The sequence below is a fragment of the Meleagris gallopavo genome, chromosome 11, assembly GCF_000146605.3.
Source record: "Meleagris gallopavo isolate NT-WF06-2002-E0010 breed Aviagen turkey brand Nicholas breeding stock chromosome 11, Turkey_5.1, whole genome shotgun sequence".
Taxonomy (NCBI): domain Eukaryota; kingdom Metazoa; phylum Chordata; class Aves; order Galliformes; family Phasianidae; genus Meleagris; species Meleagris gallopavo.
In genome coordinates, this window is record NC_015021.2 from 19,298,789 (window position 1) to 19,320,742 (window position 21,954).

Below are 21,954 nucleotides of genomic sequence, written 5' to 3' on the forward strand. Positions count from 1 at the left end.
TCTCACCCAGTTTGTTAAAACTTGGTGCACTATTGCTTCCCTTTCCCATCTGTTTTTGGGGAGAACTGCACTCGGTCATCTCCAGGTGGTGGATAGCACTTTTGGGCTCCAGCTGGACCACTTTTGTTGGGTTTTCCCCATACTGCTCTGTTTGCCCAGGCTGTGCTCAGGAGGTATGAGTGTTCAGTCCTGCAAACTGGGGAGCTGGGCATATGGGAAGAGGTGTGCAAAAGCACGGTGTGGTGTTCCTGAAACTGTGCAGTTGGGGAAAGGTGGATTCATTTACTGGTGCTGTTATTACGTGTTGAACCTCGTTTGTCAGCTGCTCACAAAGACCCAGTGTTTGACTTCCGGAGCCATAATTCATTCGGAGTTGATCCAGGCTTTGTGATGAACAAAATCTCTATTTCCATGATCTGGTGTTGTGATGCAGGGCTTCCCTCTGCTGTCTCCCAGGGAGGGCTGGTCTTCCTTCTCCTGGCAGAGCTGGTCGTCTGCCAACATTCCCATGGCCAACCCCAACCCTCATTTTCCTTCCTCCTCAAACACAGCTTGGTGCAGGGATGGCTCGGCTGCACGGGGTGGATTAACAACACCCTCTCAATGTTACTGCAATGCTGCTAATCCCTGCGCTGTCGGAAAAGCTTAAACCACTCAAAACATTTGTCAGAAAAATGTTGATCTCTTTGTAGAACGCTTATTTTTGAACAAGTCAAAGTATGGCTTATTAAATGTTCTTTCTTTCTTTTCTCCTAGGATCCTGCAGGAATCTTTGAGTTGGTGGAGCTTGTTGGCAATGGCACATATGGGCAGGTGTATAAGGTAAGGCTACACTGATGTCTGAACCGGGCTCCTTGGCCATGTGTTGAACGTGGAGCATCCCAGCGCATCAGGCTGGTGAGGTTCTACCACATTCAGGCCTATCTAGAACCCCTGTTGGACTTTGGCTTTTTGGTTGTATGCTCAAGTACTGTGCATCTCATGGAGCTCCTGTTAGTTCTGAAACTGCTGCTAAAATAAAGAGTTGCTTTTTTTTTTTTTTTTTTCCCCTTTCCCTCTCCCCCAGTTGATTATGTGATGAGGGGGGAGTGAGGAGTCTGTGGTATAATAGATAAATCTGGGTCTCTTCTGAAGAGCTGTATTATGGCCACGGGAGCCTGCCAAAGGAAGGGGCTAGCACTCATGAGAGTTGCAGCCAAACCTGCTGCTCAGAAGGCTTGCTTTAAAACCTGTGCAAATGTCAGTAAACAGTGCTCCAAATGGAAGTATAAAGGAGAACAGAATTATGAACACATGCATGAGCTTCTTTCCAAAAATGTTTGAAGTGTCCATCTTTTTCTGAAGTACCTCACCTGCTCTTCTCACAAGCACCTTCTAGCTTGAAGGATTTCCAGTATTTGTCATCTTGATCGTATTCTACTGTGGATGATGATTACGAGATTGGGAAGGGTTGAATTATTTCTAAGTCTGGGCTTACCTATGGTGGTAATTCCATGGTGGAATTTGCCGAGCGTTTTGGATCTGCTGGTGGACAATAACTCCATGGGCTCCATTCTCCAACGGGTTCTGTACATGGGAGCACTGATCTGTGTATATGTGCACGTGTGTTCACACAGATCCCATTTGCCTGCCTTTTGACAGTAGAAACGAATACATTCACGTACTCTCACTGGGTCAGTGTGAAAGCACTTGCCTGTCGTGCAGTGAAAGACAGTGAGCTGTCCCTAATGAAGAGAAGAAGGGTGCTTGGAAAGCTACCTGTCAGGAGATATTTGTTCTGAATCCTGGTTTCCCCATCCTCCCGCTGCCGTAGGCTAATTCCATCAATTCCACAATAGAAGAATTGAAGTGAACCGAGGATGAACTGAAACTTCTGGAGTTGAAAATGGGTGAATTTTTCAAACTAAAATAAGTTTAAAGCCAAACAGAACTTCCCTCCAAACCCCTTCTTACCAAGGTTACGTTCCAGGAGCCTTCCCCTCGGCATTGTGCTGCTGTTGTTTTTCTCTGGGAGGACGATGGTGTCTGTGTTCCCATTGTTCTCACTGCAGGAGTTGGTCTCAGAGCTGTTTTTCTTTTCAGCTGCCCAAATAATGGTAGAGTGTGACCTAATTTTAACTTGTGCATATTTCTAACAATCAGTGGAAACTATGCACCTTTAACGGCCTTTTGAAAGCGTCGTGTTTTTGTGGAAAGCTGAAAAGGGAAATAAACTATCTGATGCTCTGCTCTTTGCACAGCTCTGCTGTGCGTGCTTCCTGTTGCAGTGTTTGCCTTTTTCCAGTGTGCCTATGTGAGATCTTAAAGTGGGGGAAGAACCATGCAGAAGCATTCAGCTGTAGCGCTTGGGGAGGGAATATATTCTGAACGCTTTGGTGTTTCTTTTTTTCCCTCTGTGTGAAGCAAATCCTTCCTCCTACTGCCTTTAACTAGCTGGAACAATCAGATTGTGCTCGGCGTGATCCACTCGCTGGTGGTGCCAGACAGGATGGTGATGGGGAGGGGGAAAGCTGCTGTCCAAACCCAGTTACTAAGTATTGAGGTATGAATTCAGGCTAAGGCTGAGCTCAGAGTTCTCTGAAATGGAAGTCTTGGAGTAATATCCACTTTATAAACAAAAGGAGACTTTGATATAAAGCACACATAACTGTTTATGGTGTCCCACCCTAAAACCTAGTACAGAAATAAGATCTCTGCGATTCTTTTCCTCCAGATACCACTGCTGTATTTATCTCTTAAAGCAAAACAAATGGAACAGCTTTCGAGACACTTAAACCTTCTGGCTCCCTTGTAAAAACAAAAAAACCCACAAAAAAACAAAAAAACAAACAAACAAAAAAACCTACAAACAAAAAACAAAACAATAACCACTTCTGAGGTCACACTTACCTGGGAGTTGTATCTGCTGTAACCAGATGCTGTAACTGGAAGATTGTCTCACAGCCATTTTAAACCCTTCTCGGTCAGATCTGGGGTTTCCCCACCTCTCTGTAGATGTATGTTTGCCTCTGGTCACGTTACAGACGTGGAAAAAGCAGCTCACTGCAGTGCTCGCTCTGCTGTGAGGAAAGCAGCTCTGCCTTGGGGACAGCAGCAAGGTGTTGGCTCCAGGCAGTGAGAGCACACTGCAGGGTTGTGATTGTGGTGGAGGTGTCCTCAGCCAGTCTGCCTGCCCGGGAGCCAGAGCCCAGCTTTGGGCAGCATGGCATGGAATCCTCCTGTTTGCATTGATAAAATGTGTGGTTATAGCCTTCTGATAGCAGAGTGATAGTATAGGTCCTGAGAAATGACTCTTAGGAGAGCAGCAAGAACAGCTGGGGAGCAACAGCACAAGAGGCTGCTCTGAAGAACTGCATTTTGGTTTGCTTTGTTTCCTTCTCTGCTCCACCAGCCCTCGCTGCTCCTTCTGTGCAGGGTGGCCATGCTTTCTGAGGGAGGTGAGGAAAGCCATGGCAGGGGACTTCTCATAGCAGCAGCCTGGCCCAGGAGTGCCACAGGAGAGACTTCAGAGCCACGAGTGTTTCACAACTTCTGGTTTGCTGTAGGTCCCTTACAGTGTCAAGCTGAAGCATCTTTTTTTCCCTTGGATCACGTGAGGCAGGCACAGTGCACCAGACTACTAATCTCTCAGACTATTAATTAATTTGAGACGTTGCCTCTAGAATATCCGGGATGGTAATTCCGTATGGTGCCTGTTGATGGATGACTTCCAACTGTCACATCCTGTGGGCAGCTTAGAGGTCAATGCTAGTAAAGCTGTTTGGAGTCCCCAACGTTTGATGCATGGGAGAGGCTGCAGGGCCCTCAGGCTGGACCATGAGGAGGTCATTATGGTGCCATCAGGTAGCCAAGCAGGATTTTGGATTTTCAAGCCAGCTTTTCTTTACTCAGGACTGCAAGGGAAGAGAGAGAGAAAAAGTTCCTTGCTGGCTGCTTGGCACTCCCTTGAGAGTAGTTTTGTTTTTGTTGTGTGGAGAGATGGTGCTGGTTTTTTCCCTGATTGAACTGGAAGCTTTGCTTGATTTTCTAGTCACCCTGCATCTAATTGCCCAGACTGTGGACTGTATTTGTTACGAGACCGAGAGCTCCAGTGTAAGGCATGGTTGCTCTATGGGATTTTTGTGCTGGGATTTTTTTGTTAATGTTTAGAGAAGTGACTAATGGGAGTAGTGCACGTTGGATGTAGGGGATGAAGCCGTTGCCTTGCTGTTTTTTAGCACGTAGATGATGACTGGAAGCAAAATGGTAGACACAGAAGTTGCTGAAAGTTTTGATAAGGCTTTAGAGTATTATTAGAGAAGGCTTCTTTTATTGCAGAGTATTATTACCATCTATCTCCACTTTGCATTAAATAGCAAACAAAAAGTCCTTAAATACAGTGCATACTTAGATTGCCTGGGTAAAACACATTGTCAGGGCTGCAACTGCTAGCTCCAGTGAGCACGAAAACAAAACCAGGTTACTCAGAAGCACCATCCAGATTGCTCAAGACCAGGTGAAAATAGCACTTGTGCACTGAGTACATTACCAATGAAGCTGTCCCCCATGGTGTTAGGCACTTGTTTTGCTGGCTCTGGGAGTCAGCCTGCAGCAGGGGTGGGAGGCTGGGAGCAAATCCATGCACAACATAATGGGTGGTGAAGCAGTGGCACAGGTTGCACGGAGAGGTGGTGGATGCCCCATCCCAGAGGATGTTCAAGGTAAGGTTGGACAGGGCTCTGAGCACCTGGTCGAGCTGTGATATTCCTATTTGTTGCAGTGGGGTTGGACCCTGTAGCCTTTGAAGGTCCCTTGCAACTCACATAATTCTATTATGCTATGATTCTATGATCACTTGGCTGATGCAAGTCTTCTCAGTACTAAAAGAAATTGGAAAGTAGGTCAGGTGGTAACCATCAGCATTCTCATCTCACATAGTTTCCCAGCGTTGAACAGGGAGATAAATGATGCCAAGATTATATGCTTGCGTGCTGCTTCCCCACCCCAGCAGGACAATGCTCAGCAGTGCTGCTGGCTTTGAGATTCTGCTCTCACTTACAGCGTTAGCAAAGCTTAATCTTACCAAGTGCAGGATTCAGTGCTCTGGGCCAACCCCATAGCCACACAGTAACTATTGATTGTTTAATTAGCTGGTAAATGCCACATAATCACTACGCTATTACACAGCATCATTCTGCACTCTAACATAGGCACATGGGATGTGTGTGCTGCTGGTCCCTGAGCGTGTTCCTCTGTTGTCATGGGAGTGGTGTTGGGGTGTCACCAGCCACCAGGTGAAGAGAATGACACTGTTTTTCCAATTGCTCTCCACTATGCTATGTTCTGTACGTCTGGGGTATGGCATATGGGAAAAGATGATGAGGAAGTGCAGTGGTTGGCAGCCCTGCCTGTGGCAGGGGGTTTGGAATTTAGGTAGTCTTTGGGGTCCCTTTCAACCCAAGCCATTCTATGGTTCTATGAGATGTATCCCAAGGTCTTCTGTTGGGGCTTTGTGTTTGTTACCCAGCTCCTGTCTGTCTGAAGCCAGTACCAGTTCACCTGGAGGCAAACCCCCAGGTGGTGAAGATGTTGAGGAGCGTGGGAATGCGAAAGCAAACGAAGAATCTGAAATTCCAGCAGCCACCTGTGGCTGCCTCCTGGTGATGGCATCCCTGAGTCTGCAGGTGCAGAATGAACCTGGATAATGTAGTCCTGCCATCTCTGGTGCTGTTCACCTGCTTCCTTAGCAGCCAGCACCTTGGCCTGTGTCCTGTTGCTGGATAGGTAGCGGGTGGATATGCTAAAGATAGGGAAAGATTTCTTTCTTTGTTTTATGTTTATTTTCAATGGGAGGTATGAGAGAATAACTCCTGCGCAGGCTTGTGCAGTGTTCAACCTGCCCGTGGTCTGGCTCAGCCCTGGTGGGAACAGAGACTCTGCGGGTTCCCAGGTCATTATTAGCAGTTCAAATAATTAGCTTGTGTCAAGAATGACATTAATTGTTTTTAATAATTGGTTGTTTTATTGTCTCTCTTTCTGAAAGACTGATGGTCAATAGTTTGATAATTAATCACTGTTGCTTTTAGCCCAGTGGAAGAAGTTACCATGCTGCACGAAATTATTATTTCCCGCAGATTGTTGCTCTGAAGAATTAATCTTAGCTGTGTACACACAGCCATTGTAGCTGGAGGCTGACTGCTGTGCCTTGCTAGAAGCCCTGCTGCCTGCAGGGCCTGTGTGCTGCTGCTGCCCCGACCCATCTCAGTCCCTGTCACTATCTCTGACCTGTGGCAGCCAGCCTTTGCATTTGGAGGAGCATCTTAAGCATTTCACTTCTCCTGCCTTCTTGTTGGTTTATACAATGACTAAGTGTTCCTTGAGCCAGATGTGTTCTTCTAGTGCCATTTCCGTGGCTGTGGGTCGCTTCCAATTCCCAATTTCTTCTTCAGAGGTGACATTTGCTGCATGGCACAACAGGCTGCAGGCGTAACCTCATGGACGTACGCCTGTATCCACCCCACGGTGGTCTGATGGATGCTGCAGGCTGAGGCCCTCTGCTTGGCTCGCTCCCCTGCGTTCTGGATAATACAAGTCCAAGGTGGGGTTGGTGTGGGGGATGCTGCCCCACGAGGTACCCCTGGGTCCTCAAGGTCGCTCGAGGGCTGTGTGAATGTGAGTGGATTTATGAGACTTACAAGCTGCTTTATAATCCTTCCGTATTAGCAGGCCAGCATTACGCACTAAGCCATTGCTTCCTCCAGGCCGGCCCCCTGCATGGCGCAGAGCTCTGCCCAGCAGGCTTTGTGCTGCTCGTGGGGCTGCTGGTTTGCAGGCTTCTGTACGTTTGTATTGCTTCTCAGGGGAACAGGCCAGGGCTGGGCTGGCATGCTGCTGCACCACACTGGCTTTATCAAGGGAGAGCTGGCGACCTCAGCTTATTAGATTCCTTGTGATGTTAGCTTATCTCTAGAGGAGATGATCTTTCCCTTGCTGACTCAAATGCTGCGTGTGTTTGTGTGTTTCTGAAATGTGGACTTGTGTTGGGTTCGCAAGGAAGTCTGAACTGGAAAATGATGTTTCATAAAAAAAAATTAAAAAAAAAAAAAGAAAAAGAGCTTTGTTACCAGAGCAACTGGTACACGGTGTGCTGCTTGGTTCTCTGAACACACAGAGCACCCTCAGCCCGCCCTCCCCCCAAGAAGCCAGCCCACACACACCTACGTGCCAATATGTCACACTCACTTCTCTGCCTGCTGAATAATGCAAGGGAAAGGTGCTTTTTACATTTCAGCCCTACGGAGCGCGGATTACAAAAGGTGATTAAAAATGTTCCTGAATTAATTTCTCATCTCCCTTTTAATCTTGATTCCCTCGCCCCCTCTGCAGCCTGCAGTGGGAAGGGCAGCTGGGGGGCTGGAGCTGCCCCGTGTCTCTGCAGGGACGCCTGGGCACGCTCCTTGCATTGCTGCGTGCTCTGCTTCTGCAAACACTGCGCAGTCCTGCAAGACAAAATATCTGCAGTGGCACAGGGGGGAAGACAGCTGCCTTTGGAAATGCTAAACAAAGCCAACAGCGTGCTGCCGAGGGCAGGGATGTGGTGGTCGGTATGGCAGTGCTGTTTGGGTGGGTGCAGCAGGAGGGAGAGCAGAGCCCTCTGCTTGTCCTGTTGGGGTTAAAGGATGCAGGCACCACTCTGCAAAGCTCCCAGACAGCCCATTTCTAGTACCATCTTCTGTCCCTCAAGAACTACTGGTCTAAGAGCTCAGACCTGTTGTTGGGTTTTCTGTGGGGCAGCCCAGTTACCAGGGCATTATTGCTGACCATAGGGCACCTGATGGTGGAGCAGTGCTGGTGGATGTGTTTGATGCAGGTGGGGCCTCCCAAAAGCAGAAAATAGGTGGCTTCTCACGCTTGGGGGCATGCATTGCCCTCCTGTTCAGGAGGGATGGCTTCCTGCCCTGCAGCTTTTGATGCTCTGATCACCATAATGCAGGACGTTGTAACAGCACGACCATGGCCAGTGGGTGAGGTTTGTTTGTTGCAAGGCTCGAGTGCGTTGCTGAAGAATATCCTGTTAGAATAAGCTGATCTGATGCCCTATAGGGAGGTGAATTTGGGGGGTCTTGCTGCATTCAGAGGCTGGTGCATGCTGGTTTGTTATTGTTGTTGACTTGTTTATAATACGTAATGAATATCAGGTTGGTGTTGGTGCTGGGAGGTGGTCTATTGCTCCCAGCTCTGGAGCTGCCACATGCAGCTGAAAGGGCAGCAGAAGACTTTTTGGAAAGCTTGGAGCACGTGAGGTGCAGAATCTGAGCACTGGCTCATGCTGCATGTTTGAGGCTTTCATGGATGTTGGAGTGCTTATCTCCAGAGATGTTTCTCGCCTGTCATTTTTTGCATCTTTTCAGATTTTGATGCAGCCTGTCTTGCAGCTGACTCTGAGGGCCTGAAGGAAAGTGATGCCAAAGGGCATCCAGCTGGAGCTCAGCATCTTCTCCTTCACCACAGCAAGAAGCATGGCTCTCAGCATCCCCAGCCTATTCTTAGCTTTACCTGGGAAGCCCTTTACGCTAATTACTTAAAGATGGAAAGTGCCAAGCAAACAAAGCCTTCTTCCAAATGCTGTGTATTACTGCTTTTTTTTCCTTCTTTCCTCACCCCTCAAGCTGCAAGAATGGCAGCTTGCTACTATCTGTTTTTCATTGTTTAGGTCATTTTCCTTCTCTCTGCTGATTCAGGCAGCGTCGCACAACTCAGCCAAGAGCTAGGTTTGGGCAAAGGTTTGGTCTAGAAAGGATGGGATTGCAAGATGCTCCTGTCTTTTTATGTACAGAATACAGACCTCCCACTGTCTCACTGTACTGGAATGACTTTGCTCTTAGGAATGAGTGTTGGGTACATTTTTTTCCTCCTGCATAGCTTTAGTTTTCTGAGCAGAAGGAATGTGAAGTGCGGGATGCATCCAGTAGAGTCAGCTGTGCCCACAAGTCTGCACAGGATCACGTATTGAGGTGCTGAGTGAGCGTTCTATTAGTGTGGATTTCCACTTGTGTGTGGTGTTTGGAAGGAAGGGCTGTAGGAGCCTCCCAGGTTGCTGGGTTCACATCAGTTGTGTGGTTGGGAGATGTCATGGTTGAGCAGCATTGGCTCCAGCTCAGCCTCCGCAGTGCTCTCATCCTACAATAAACCTCAGGCCTTTCCTTGGCAGGTGGAACTGCCTGTACTGACGTAGGGCCTGAGAGAAGTTGTCCAGCCTTCCCTGCCCTGGCGGAGCCTCTCTGATGCAGCCAGGGTGGGTGTGATGCTGCGCACCCCAGGTGGGTGGTGTGAGCCCTGTGTTCCCTTCTTCACCCTCTGCAGCAGCCCCTGCTGTTTCATTGAGCATTTGCAAACTGTGCAGGCGAGTTTGCAACATGAATAACCTTCTGCAGATAATTTTTTTAATCCACTTTAAGACTGGATCTGAGAGCAAGCATTACTTGAAGTGACCTCTGTGTGCGGGGGCAGAGAGGACAGGGAGCTAATCCAGCACAGTACGTTCGGAAACGGGAACTGCGAGGGGGGAGGGCTGCATAAAGGATAAAAATTGGATTTTGGATTGCCATAGTTAATTTTTCAGAAGTGCCCACAGCCCCAGTCTGGAAGCTGTGCTGCCTTTGTTGGCTCTCCATGGGTGCCTTATCTGGACCAGCCCTGTTAGTGCAGCACAATGGAGGTGATGCTTTGCCCCCGCTGCAGGGAGCGGGCAGTGCCACACACCACTCCTTTGCCATTGCACTTCAGTGGATGTTTTTGTGCAGGATGGGATTTTTTTTTTTTAATAAGTCTAGCTATTGAATTCCAAATAAAAACAAATAGTGTTAGCTCGTTACAGTTCTTCTATTCCCTTGAGAAATAGTTATTAACAGGGTCAGTGTGAGGAAACATAATTTATGTTTGTCTGCATAGCATCTAGATCAAATCAGAACGGGCTTTGTACTGTGAAACTGCTACGTTAAAAGAAAACAACAACAACGGAAAACTTGTGGGTGCTTCCTTATTAGCTAAAAGGTGTGATTCTTTTCTTACAGGTTAGCATTGCGTTTTCCTTGAAACAACTGCAGTGCAGTTGGACTGTGAGCTCCAGAGTGGTTCCTCCAGCTGGGCAAGCAATCGAGGGTGTCTTCAGGGATCCTCAAGGGGATGTGGTGCAGGGTGACCTATGGTGACAGAGAGTGCAGGGGACATGCTGGGGAGACACCATCGCCTGTCCTGCCAGGGCCTGTGGGCTTAGCACTGTGTTGGCAGGAGCGAGACGTGGTCTGGCAGGCACTTACTCCCCCGTTTATTCTTTTTTGGTGCTTTCCATCCCGGTTTGAAAAGATGGCAAATCTTGCAGCTGATAAGTCTTTTTGCTAATACTTTCCTTGGTGTTGCAATTTGTCCCTGAGCAAAATCGTTAGTTGGGAATATGATGCCTCATTAAGTACCTAACTTGAGCATTCCGAAGTCTCTGGCCAACCTCCTTCCTCGCAGCCTGGTAGATAAAAACCTCTGTAGTTTGAAGCTGTTACGGGCAACATGAAAGGCTGGAAATATATCTTTGTTTTATGGAAGAAGAAATTTGCGTGGAGACAGCAATTTGTGTTTAATACAAATTGCACATGCAGCTGGACTTGCTGTTAGTCTCCCTTCATAAGAGCAGTAGTTGATACAGCCAGAGCAGACAGAAGGGTGGAAGTGCCTTCGTGTTGCCGGGCTTTGGGGATCTTCTCTTCTGCACTTCAATTCAGCAGATCCAGGATTGAGGCCAAAGCCTTTCTTCTGTACATAACTTGTAGAAAGACAGCCAGTTCAGCAGAATTTCTGTGAATAGCCTGCTCCAGATGAATTGTGCATCTGAATGCCGATAAGGCTAACTCAAGGGGTAGTTTGCAAAAGAAAATTGAAATCTTACGTTAGAAGAGCAAGCATCTGAAATGGAACACAGCATTGCAGTTCTGGGCTTTTAAAAAAGTGTTTTCACTGTAGTCACGGAACTGCCTTAGAATGAAAAAAAACGAAGTTGTGACCCATGGTGTGGAGGTGCCTCATCCAGCCCTACCAGTTGCACAGTTACTTGAAGTCCTGCAGCAGCCACCCAGTGAGCGCATCCTTCAAAAGTCATCTGAGAGCAGTGGTTGTTTTCATTGACAAAGAACAGCATCTGTTGGGATAGAGAAGCTGTGGCACTTGGATGTGCTCAGAAGCTCTTCAGGCATGATGAGCTGCAGTGCCAGGCTGTAGTGGGATCGAGGTGGCCTTGGTGATGTTGCAGAGCAACCTCATCCCCAGAGTTAACCAGCAGCTGTGTTTGGATCCAAGGTCTTGTCTGTCCTTGCGAAGCCAGCACTGCCAGGGCCTGCTGTTGTTCCTTTACGCTGGCTGCCATGCATCTCCTTGGGTGTTAAATGGATTTCCATGCACGCCGTTACGCTTGCATGCCAGATTGTGCAGGGCATGGGAGTTTTGGATTACAGACTTTTGCTTGCAGGAATGCAGCGGGGATCTGGGGAGAGGCTTGCTCTCAAATGATGTGTTTCTCATCAGGCAGGTTGTCTTTGGCTGGTTTGGTTTTTGTGAGTTGTTTGCAGAGTGCTTTGCTGGAAACCGTACCCCACTCACTTATTTGCCAGGTTAGCATGCCCTGTGCACCTGAATTGTAGCCTAGAAGGGCTAACATGAGTTTTTTTGTTGGTTTCTTTTTTTGTTGTTGTTTTTGCATCTGTCTATCGCTGAAATTTGGCATACCGAGGAAATTTGTTGTCTCTTTGAGTGCCTCCACACTTCGAGTGCTGGTTTTTGTTTTCCGATTGGTGACCATTCACAGCCTATTTCAGAAGGCACTTGAGAAGAAATAAGCTAATTATATCATTTAATAAAAGATGTGAGAGTACCAATTTAGGGAACGGTGGTGCAGTGTGGAGAAGCTGGGTCTGAAGAATGTGATTTGTGTTGCACAGGAGATATTAATCACATCAGCTCCCAGGAGACGGGTCTGCCAGGAGGGCAGTTATGTTGGATGCACTGCTCATACTGAAATTAGGCTGTGTACAAGAACCAGTTGAAGCAGAAGAAAAGATTTCTAACCAAAGGGATCAATAACTTGAAAGCATTTACATTCAAAATCAGAAAAATGAAAGCAGTTATAGGCAGGGAGAGCGTATTAATAAAGAAAAACAAGTATTTGTTACCGCTGGTGTGAAATGAGGTAATTTAAGAGAAGTGCTCTCAGTGCCTTTTGTCACAGATGATGGCCTTTGTTAGATTCCCAAGCAAAATGGAGCTTGCGACTTTCAGGGTTCTCAGATGATCAAAATACCGCGGGGCAGTCTGATCGTATAATACTTCACTGGAATGAGGTCATCAATAACTTCTGCCTGGGTGTGATTTACACAGTTGTCAGTGTCTGAATTGCTGTAATATGTCTCTGCCTGAACAGAAATGCTGCATTTGGAGGAAAAAAACTCAAAGCAGCAGCTCGCTGGGTAGCTGGCTCTCTACTAATAATGGATACAGAAGAGTGATGACTTGTGATCCATTCAAATAGAAATGCCCAGTGTCTAGAACTAGAGGCATGGAAGCTGTTACAAGGTCAAGCAGTTGTACTTTAAGGAGATACCTGGTAAATATTGTCAGCTGCAGATAACACATCTGCAACATCGTGGAAAGTACATTTGAAATTAAGATTAAAGGTGCTTGTGTTCATACAGAGAGGGGGAAAAAGAAGATAGAGGCAAAGTCAGAAGAAAGAGGATTAGCTTTTGGTAGGTGATAGATGATAACTCTTGCAAGGAAGAAATTTAAGCAGCAAAGTGCTCAGTGACCTGCGGAATTATTAGAGATTTCTGTAGTTGCTTCCATCTACAGATTTTGAACAACTCTAAATCATTTTGTTTTGAACCTCTCTCTCCACCCCATTCATCTATACATGCACATTGTCTTCTGCTGCTTGATAATACAGGCCAGGAATCCAAAGACCAGAGGTCTTGGTCATCCACACTCATAAAGTCTGCTCTAATTTTAGATGCTCCAGTTTAAGTGGAGGCAGAAAAGGGACCTGACCTTCAGCAGTGCTGCCAGGCCCCTTCGTTGGCTGGCATGCTCTGCAGGTCAGGGTGCTGGGAGCTTCTGAAAATGAAGACCTCACCTCTCGGTAGATGTTTGCAAATATCTGCTGCAGTGATGGGGCAGAAGGCTTTGCTGGAGGTCCTGCAGTGAGTTTGCGAGAGAAACTGGATCTCTTGGTTCTTGAGTATGAACCAGAAATAGCATTTCTTAATATTACAAAGAGGAAGATACTGGATGTGTTGTCAATCCCACCATGCTGAGAATGCGTTTGTGAAAGTACATTTTAGCTGCAGTCTCTCCAAAGAGAAGGACCTGACCCTTTATTGCCACGGCAAAGGCTTCAGACGTGAGTAACCTGGCTTTCTATTTCCAGCTTAGTGATCCCAAAGGAAAATACCTCCCTTGATGCAGAACAAGGAAGGCCCATGTGCACATAAGGTCCTTTGGACCTGATGTTTCTCTTCTGCCTAGGGAGATCACCACAACCAAAGAAAACCTGTGGTTTTCCATTCAGATCGGCCTATTCAATGCAGATCTTTCCTGCGGAAACATCCAAGAAGTCTGGGGCTTGTTCTGTAGTGGAAGACAAATATGTTTGCAAATCTCAGGTGTTCTGGGCAGCTGCCGGTGGTGTCCTGGGGTTGCCCATGTGTGTTTCCTCTGCAGCAAGGCACGTGGTGACACTGGGTTTCTCTGCTCTGTAGGTACCTGAGCAGCTGGAGACCTCACTGATGCCTGGAACGTAGCTGACCATTCATTTTGCTAGCAGAAAATGAAGATTAACCTTGAGATCAGCAGACTACAGTTAAGATAGGATAAAAATAGACTCAGAGGCTGGAAAGGAGGAATATTACATTTTAAATTTAAAGATTATGTACGTGGTACTGATGTACCAGGCCTCATCCTGAGCTTGTGGAGGCTTTACCTGCATAAGGATATACAGCCCACAGTGACTTTCCATGTATGCATCCACTGATCTGCCCAAACTAGTTTTATCAAAGGAGCATTTTTAATCTAAAGCAAGCATCAGAAAAGTAAGCTAGTATGGTTTTCAGGGTTCTGTTGCAAAATTTTTTCTGGATTCCTTGGCACTTGCTTATTAATGAAGCGTTTGTTCTGTTTGCTTAAAACCCTCCCAGCTGCTAGCATATGTGCGCTATGCAAATTATTTTTGGGCTGGTTAAATACTGTTTTTCTAGGAAGGGGAATAACTGAAATTGGTAGAGAAAAATGAGTAACATTAACCCTCTGTAGGCTGTTCCTCATTAATTGTTTTGACCGTTGGGCTCTCGTGGTGGAATTGCGTGCTTTGCTGTCAATAGCAGGCTGGAGGAGCCTGACAGCAATTTGGGACCTCTGCTTGAATAGTCACATACCCCAAATGCTTACTTGGGTGGCAGTGGCCCAGAAAACTGCCAACATCCTAATTAACACACTTTTTCAATGGACAATATTAATATTCATACTATTATACTGTAAAATGAGTAATTTGAATAGACAGAATGTCTTGCACTCTCTTGATCTCTTGTGGATTAACCTACAAAAGGCCATTGGCACTCATTCTTTCAGGCCTTAAAGGGTATGAAGGCTTCTGATGAAGTCGTGTGAAGCAGAGGTACCTAAAAATGGGTAGAAATGTAACACGTTTGATAGGAATGTTGATATTTTGTTAGAGCAGCTACTGAGATGTGAAGGAAAACACTTGTAATAGATGAGCACCTCAGAATGATGGAGGAGGAAGGCAGCGCTCCGGGGTGACTGGTCCCACAGCATTCATCTGAATGATGTCAGCTGAGCTGCAGTAATGGAGAGGTCCCCCAGCTGAGCCGGGGCTTAGAGAGCGGTGCTGAAAGGGAGAAGGCAGATATATGTTTGACTGGAAAACAAAAGGCTTGGAAGGCCAGTCATGTTTTATTGATGCCCACCATTAGGGGCTACCGCAAGATGTAGTGCCGATTCTAGCAGAAGAAATGGAAGTGCAGCAACTCCTGCAAAGGAAAACAGATTCCCCAGGAGGAGAAAGTGGAGGCAGCGCTGAAGTAGAAAACAGTGTATTTAACAAATAGACTAAGGGAGGTGAGGGTTGCAGGGTATGCCCAAATAAGCACCTACTAATTTGCCGATGGATCCAGATTACTGCGTTTACCTGAGATCTGTGCCCAACGAAGGCATGAACTATCCCTTAACCAACACCTCCATCCCATCTCTTCTAAGATGCAGTTGACCTTGAGTCCTTGGGAAAGGAGAAATTGGCTTCAGGGTAAATATCGAGGAGAAGCAGCTACCGAAAGGACGACGACACAGCACATCTGAAGCTCAGCATATAACATTGAGCAGGCCTGGCCCTCCCTGCCCCTGGCTGTGCGAAGCAAACTTCCCAGCAGCTCTGTCCTCTGAGGAATCTCTGTGGGTGCAAACAGGAGCAGTGCAAAGGAGAGGGGCCCGCTGGGTAGCAGCAGGTCTGGCTGTGGTCCCTGCAAGGTTTTGGATGCTGCACGTCAGTCTGTCTTCAGCAGCATGAGAAGCCTACCTGAATGCTAACAAATGATATTGTGTCTCAAAAATGCTCTGCTAGGGCTCAGCCGGGGAATGAGACCATGTTTAACAGAACCAAGGGGATCCTTTGAAGAAGTGATCAAAGCAACTGAGCGAGCTGGCAGCTGCTGACGTGGGTTACATGGGCTCGGGTGGTTCTGGTAGTGTCCCACAGCCCATGTATTGGTGTGGGCTGGCACTGGGTGAGCTGGGTGTGACTGCTGGCCGTGCTGTGTCAAGCTCTGGTGTGTTGGCGTTGCAGATGTGGTGGGTCCTGTGTAAACTCTGAGCGTGGACATGCCTTTGTCTGTAAATACTGACTCTATGGTACCTCAAGAAAAACACAGTCAGGTGCTCCCATCCATCCTGTGTGTGTTTTCCCATAGATACCGGCCACAGTGGGGGCAGTCAGTCTTGCTTGCTCCATGAGCTTGATTTAATTAAAAAGATGTATATTATTATTAAGATGAAATGTCAAGAAAAATAATGTTTAAACCTATGCCAGAGGTTACGGCACAAAGGAATCCACCAGCGAGGTTTGAGACATCAGGCTGCCTTTGCCCAGGAGATAATGGAAAAATTAGAGGCTTTTAGAGCCTGGGTCACTGTCTGACTCAAATGCTAAAATCCTGCTTCATTACTGCAGCTCTGAGAGAGCGAGTGAGCCCCCTGAAAGGAGTTTCTGTGAGCAAACGAGTGGAAAGTAACAAGGCTTTGTGGTGTCCTGGGACTGCAGCCCAGGTGGCCGTGGGGCAGCATCCCCACCTGCCTTGGCTTTTGCTCTCCATCTCTTTGGGCAGAAACTATTTTGGCTTAACAGCAGGGCAGTTGGGTGGGAGACAGGAGAGCAGGGCAGCGCTGGCCCAGCACTGTGACTCACCGGCTGCTCCTCTCCTGGTGTGCAGTGCTGCAGCATCACTGCTCTTTTGTCATTACTGCCTCAGTCTCCAGGCTCAAGCTGATTAGAATTTCCCTGGAAATTTGTTTTTCCCCCTTTACAAGAAAGACATTTTCTGCAGGATGCTTTGCTTTGGTGCTGGAGGAAGAAAAAAACTCTTCTAATCCCAGATGTTCAGTATGATGGTTTCCTGATAGAAAGAACTTTTAAAAATATACATATATGTGCGTGTGTGTATTTTCTCCTTTCTATTTATTGGGGTTTTTGTTCTGTTTTTTTGTTTGTTTGTTTGTTTTGAAGGGGGCTTGCTGTGGGATGTGTACGTACTTGTGATCGTGGTCTTGGAGACGTGCACTGTTCTTTGATTTGTTTGCTTTTAATGGGGTCTCTGTAGAGTGAGCTGCTCATTAGCCAGCCGGCTGTTGGACCTTGACACAAGGACACTTAATGAGAGGTCTTCCAGGCACCCCTTTTTCAGCTGAATGTCTTTTCCTGCCTGTGCCATGGCCCAAGATCAGGCACTGGTGAGGAATGCAGGAGCACCCTTTGCAGGGCCTGCTGCTGGGCGGCACACATGGAGGTAATGACGCCCTTATCTGCCTGCCTCCGTGGGACTCAGGAGTGCAGAAATGAACTGCTTTATCCTCATTTCTGTTATTTCAGCAGATTCTTCTGACTTCCTCAGGGCCTGTAAGCAATCCACGCCCATCTACAGCACTGCTGTGGAGCTTGGGATGGGCCAGGCACTAGAATATGGTGGGGGCTGCATTGCCTACAACAGTGAACTTCCTTCATTCCCACCTTCCTTCAGCACTGAGGCAGCTTTTGCATTCATACCTGTTTTCCTCCCGTGTTGCTGTGAGATTCGTGCCAATGGAGAATGCCTGGAGCAGAAATGTGTTTTCATATCCCTTGAAGCTGAAAGCCATAAAGAACAGAACGACTTTAATGAACAGACCTTGCAGAATCACCACCTTGAAGCTCTAGCTGCTCATGTGAATCAAAACCTGCTGAAAGTAGGTCATATAGTAAAAATGAATTAGGTTTACTTCACATTTTATTGACTCTGCTGGTTTTTCATTCATAGAGGCTTATATCAGGAGTGTGTCTTTTAACCCTCAGCTTGGGTAAAAAGGGCAGATTCTGTTCTTCATTCTCACCCTTTTAGTTTGCGTGATTGAGGTTTCAGGGATATGATGGATGCATTTCCCCTTTCCCTGTTTATTCTCTTGTTCTCCATTAAAGAACTTAAGCAGTGACCAGGTTCTCATGGTCGGGGATGGGGATGAATGCCCCCCATCCCAGGACTGCTGATGTTGCTGTGGCACACCTGGCTGGGCGCAGTCTGACTGCAGAAATTTGTGCCTCCAAGGTTTTAGATAAACTCTGTGCTGTGGTTTTCTCTCTCCTCCCTTTGGTAAATGCAAGCAAACACAGTCTTTGTTTTTGTTTTCCCTTTGAGCTGCAAACTCTTCCAACCCAAAGCAAATGCTACGACTGGGTGGTCGGTGGTATGTGGCGCTGGAGCAGAGCTGGGGGTAACAGCTCATGTCTGCCTGGGGTTTCTTGTCTTGTTTGCAAGACCTTCCGATTCCATGGCAGCAGTGAGGGCAGAGCTCAGCCCCACTGTCATTGCTGCATAGTCTGAGGAATTGTTTAATTTGTAACATTTAGTGCTTATTAGCAAGCCTGCCTGATGTACAGCAGAGCAGACCAAGGCCAGTAGGTGGGATAGCCACCTTCAAGTGTAACTGAGAGCCCAAAATGTGTCAGCGTAGCAGATGTTTCATTTGGATGAGCTCAGGAGGACCTTCCACGAGGCCAGCTAATAAGGATACATGCAAACCCCAGGTGTCACAGAAATCCCACAGATAAGTCTCTGCCACTGCAAGCACCCACATTCCTGCAGTGAAAGCCAGCGCGAACAAGGCTTGTTTGGTGGCAGACAAAGCCTGGAGATTTCTGTGATGTTTCTAAATGATTCAGATTTCCAAATGTGGGAGAGTTTGAGCCGTGTCCCCATGGCAGTGAGTGGAGAAGGAGGGGACAGGAGCTGGGCAGCAGAAGGGAGATGCAGTAGAAAGATGTTCAGCATTCAAGCACCAAAGCCATGAATATTGAGCTTTGTTGGCTTACTGCAGTTCAAATGTTCTCATCCTCCAGTGCTGGTGCCTCTTGGGCTCCTGCACTGGGAATTAAATGGATTGGTTAGAATTCAGGAGTGTAAAAACAGGGGTGCAGTTCTGCAGGTTTGTTTGACCATTTGATTATAGCTTGCAGCATCTTCTTTCGTTATTATAGAGAGGATGTATTTCTGGTGTTAAAGAAAGAAAAGGAAACCATAGGCTGTAGTGGAAGGTGGCTGTGGCGACTGGTGGCTGTGCTCACTGTGGGGAAGTGGTGGGAGCTCAGAGCTTTGTCTGCTGCTGTCTGGGGCTGTGTTCTCCTCCTGGTGTTGAATAGTCCGATCTCAGCTTTAGCAAGAAGCTGGGAGGAAGAGGATGGAGAGAAGGAAGAAGAGCTGAGGCAGTGGGCTCCCGTGATGTAGTGTGTGCATGTGGTGTTCGTTTAAAGCATGTCTCTTTTAAGGGAGATGTGTAATAACGCAGACCTAAGATTTTATCTTGCGTTTAGGATTTCTGACGTAGCTAATAGCAGATTTGTAAGTGATAGCAGCCTTTCCTATGATCAGTGCTTTTTTTTTCCCCTGCCTTCCTATCTTGTTTGCCTGCTGTGGATGGTACGTAACTTTACAGGGGGAAAAAATCCCCATGATAAATTAGGATTTGTTTTGTAACCTTCTCTTTGCAGCTACAGCTTACTGCTTTGATCTCTGCTGAAGACCTTTATCCAGCGGTAGAATATAAATCTTCTCTACCTATGGTTTCATAACTTAAAGAAATATAGCCTGAAACTGACTGGGTAGGAATTGGGAGCCTATGCCAGTGCTCCTATGCGCAGCACAGTACCAGTAGCCTCTGTCCTTTTAATTACTGCTGGAGCAGCCCCACGTTACCAACATCACAGCTTGAAAGAAGTAAACTATTTTATCTTGAGTAATACAGTGTGACCTACAGATGAAGGCCTGTAAGTAAACAAGTATTCTACTCAAGAAAAGATCTTCATTGACTATTATGTGGGTAATAAATCTTTCATTTTCTCATAAGGAACAGTAATTACAGAAGCTTCAGCTGTGGTGGGATCTACTGCAGACAATAAATGCTTGTCCTTCAGCACATCATCAGCATCTCAGTGATGGATGCTGGTGTGAACTACAGCATCGAGATCATAAAAATACTGTTGGTAGTAGGACACACTGGCAGCCCTTCCTTTAAGCCTCAGGAGTACAGGTCCTGTGCACACAGGAACACATCTTATTTGTTGGCAGTCCCAAGATGTTTTTGCTGTCAGGCAGCAGTGAGCTCCAAGGAGATAAGCTCTTGTCCTCAGCAAGTACGGAGTGCCTCAGCACTGGCAGCAAAGAGGGCTGAGGGCTGATGCCTTCTATTGCTTTGCCAGCAAATCTGGGCAAACAAACCCAAGTGGATTGCAGGGAGCCATAATCCCATTTCATAGCATGGAGTTGGGCCTCTGCCGTTCTGACACACAGCACTGTGTGGGGTTTTTTTGTTTTTTATTTTTAATCAGTCTTATTCATGCAGCTGCTGCTCACTCTGGAGCACTGGGAGGATCCTCTCTCCCAGGAGACTGTAATTCTTCCATGGCATTGCTTGATGTTTCCAAAAACTGTCTTTGGGATTAGTTGCAGATAGACTGTTCTCAGATTTTCCCCCCTTGTATCAATGCTTTATAGCCCCAAATGAGCTTGGTGGCAATGGAGAGGCTTGGCCTGCTGTCTTGAGAGGCTGTTGGAGGTGAAAGTGCGTTTCTCAGAAGGCTCAGCTTGATCTGATTTCATTGTAGTCTTATTAATTACAGCAAGCCTTCAATTCACCCAGAAGTCAGAGCGAATAGGGGTCAGGGTATCAGGCTGTGTGTGCTGCCTGCTTTGGCTGCCAGGCCCTAGCACAGGCTTTTTCCATGCAGCGTTCACATGCTTGAGACTTGAAACCATCTCAGTAAACATCTCAGGGATGTGTGCCTCCGTCAGTGCTACAGGAGGCTCCACCCAGGTCCTGCCTGTGGTGTGAGGCCTTTAAAAAGGCTGCATTTAGGCAAGCAGATGCTGTGCTGTGATCCTGAGCCTTTCTCTCTCGTTCCGTTTCTTGCAAGCTGTTCTTAAACAGCTCTGCAGTGGGGATGCTGGAAAAGCAATAGTGGTTTGAGGAGAACAGCAAAATAAGCAAACATCCGACTCATAGCTGCATTTCTTTTTTCCCTTTACTCTTCAATGGCATTGTTTCTAGTTTTTTTATTGTCTTTTTTTATATATAATTATTATTACTTTTAATCTTTTCCTAAGTAGAATTGCCCTAGGTGCAGAATATAGCTTTGTGGTGGTCTTGTTTGGCAGCCCAATTCCCTGTTAAAACTTGTCCACAAATTACAGCGTTTAACTTGCAGCATCTTTTGGTTGCCATAGAGCAATTCACGTAAAAGTAGAAAACCTAACTTCCTTCCTTAATTTTGTGCATGGCAAGCCATGCAGGATATGAAGGCATAGCAGGTATCCCTAAGGTGTGGGCAGTGAGAGAAGCTCACCATGCTCATATGGGAGCCACACTGAGTGCTCGCTGCATCCTCTGCTGTCAGTGCTGGCTTCTGGTGCTGCGTGTCATCTCTCTGCTTGTCTTCTGAAGATGGAGCCCACGAGGCACTGTCGCAGCTGTTGGTTAAATCCTAGGCTGAGCTGCATTGTTCCCCACAAATGAGTGGAAGTAACTTGCTGAGATGGATCCCTAAATAATTTACTTTTGGAGGAGCCCTGAGAAGCAGTGAGGAGGGAAGTGGGGCGTTTCTTCTGCACAGCAGCATACAGAAGAACATCTCCACTTCTTTTTCAATGGTAAGAACACATTTTGCGGGCTGTCTTGATTTCTTTCAGTGACCAGTCTGGTCCAGTTTGTATTACCCAGTGTTTTTCTTCCTGTCTGGAGCAAAATCTGGCCTTGCCTTCTTGGCTGGTGACAGATGTGCTCCTGGCATTTCCTGGGATGATTCACTTCATGCCATGTTGTTGCATTTAAGATGGCTTTGGGCTATGCAGTGGTTTGGTGATTAACTGAGCATCTTTCTGAAGGAGCTTTCAGTAGTGAGTCCTCATGACTTTTTTTACTGTTTGAGAAATTGAGATGCAGTCTTGAGAAGCCTTTGTTTGTGGGAAGGGGAGCTTCTGGGGTCGTCTTACTGCAAGGATTAGTCACATAAAATGCTCAGTGGGCTATGGCTGGAGAAAGCACAGATAGATGTGGTTAAATCCCGGGACTAAGACTCAAGAGCTGCATGTTCCACGTGTTTTCAGTATGATCTGCTGCCCTTTCTGAGCTCCA

The 21,954-nt window shown here is 46.9% G+C and overlaps 1 protein-coding gene across 3 annotated transcripts in view; it reads left to right on the top strand.

The window, feature by feature from the left end:
- The first annotated feature begins 737 nt into the window (after positions 1 to 737).
- The window catches only part of TNIK (TRAF2 and NCK interacting kinase), a 116,527-nt gene continuing 95,310 nt past the window's right edge, over positions 738 to 21,954 (top strand). For all 3 annotated transcript variants that reach the window (XM_031554996.1, XM_031554997.1, XM_031554995.1), the window contains exon 1: positions 738 to 822. The gene's annotated coding sequence lies outside the window, so the exon portion shown is untranslated. The remainder of the gene's footprint in view (positions 823 to 21,954) is intronic.